Below are 1,568 nucleotides of genomic sequence, written 5' to 3'. Positions count from 1 at the left end.
GGGATATAATGGAGCAGCTGCACCATATGGGATTTATGGGTGTAACTCCACTATATGGGATACAAGGGAGCAGCTGCACCATATGGGATTTATGGGTGTACCTCCACTATATGGGATATAAGGGAACAGCTGCACCATATGGGATTTATGGGTGTACTTCCACTGTATGGGATATAAACAAGCAGCTGCACCATATGTGATTTATAGGGGTACCTCCACTATATGGGATATAAGGGAGCAGCTGCACCATATGGGATTTATGGGTGTACTTCCACTATATGGGATATAAGGGAGCAGCTGCACCATATGGGATTTATGGGGGTAGCTCCACTATATGGGATATAAGGGAACAGCGGCACCATATGGGATTTATGGGTGTACTTCCACTATATGGGATATAAGGGAGCAGTTACACCATACAGGATTTATGGGGGTACCTCCACTATATGGGATATAAGGGAACAGCTGCACCATATGTGATTTATAGGGGTACCTCCACTATATGGGATATAAGCAAGTAGCTGCACCATATGGGATTTATGGGTGTACCTCCATTAAATGGGATATAAGGGAGCAGCTGCATCATATAGGATTTTTGGGGTTACCTCCACTATATGGGATATATAGATGTATAAACATTATATAGGATATAAGGGTATAGCTCCATTATGAGGGATATGAGGGTATAGCTCCATTATGAGTGATATGAGGGTATAGCTTCATTATAAAGGATATGAGGGTATAGCTCCATTATAAGGGATATGAGAGTATAGCTCCATTATAAGGGATATGAGGGTTTATCTTCATTATAAGGGATATGAGGGTTTAGCTCCATTATAAGGGATATGAGGGTATAGCTCCATCATAAGGGATATGAGGGTGTAGCTCCATTATAAATGATATGCAGGTTTTTCTCCATTATAAGGGATATGCGGGTTTTGCTCCATTATAAGGGATATGAGGGTGTAGCTCCATTATAAGGGATATAAGAGTATAGCTTCATTATAAGGGATATTAGGGTGTAGCTCTATCATATGGGATATGAGGGTATAGCTCCATTAGAAGGAATATGAGAGTATAGCTCCATTGTAAGGGTTATGAGGGTATAGCTCCATTGTAAGGGATATAAAGGTATAGTTCGATTATAAGGGATATGAGGATATAGCTCCATTATAAGGGATATTGCTCCATTATATGGGATATGAGGATATGGCTCCATTATATTGATATCAGGGTGTACACCCGTTATATGGGATATAAGGGTGTACCTCCACTATATGGGATATATGGGTGCAGCTGCACCATATGGGATTAATGGGGATAGCTCCACTATATGGGATGTAAGTAATATATTAGTACACATATTATATAGGCATAGCCCCAGTATAAGTGATATGACGGTGAAGTTCCATTATATGGGATATGAGGGTGTAGCTCCACTAAATTTTTATATGGGATAAAAGGGTATAGCTCCACTATATTGGGTATAACGGGGTAGCTACACTATATGGGACATAAGGGTGTAGCTCCACTATATGGGATATAAGGGTATACATCGACTATATGGG

Source organism: Palaemon carinicauda, chromosome 33 (genome assembly GCF_036898095.1).
Source record: "Palaemon carinicauda isolate YSFRI2023 chromosome 33, ASM3689809v2, whole genome shotgun sequence".
Lineage (NCBI taxonomy): Eukaryota > Metazoa > Arthropoda > Malacostraca > Decapoda > Palaemonidae > Palaemon > Palaemon carinicauda.
This window is presented reverse-complemented; position numbering follows the sequence as displayed.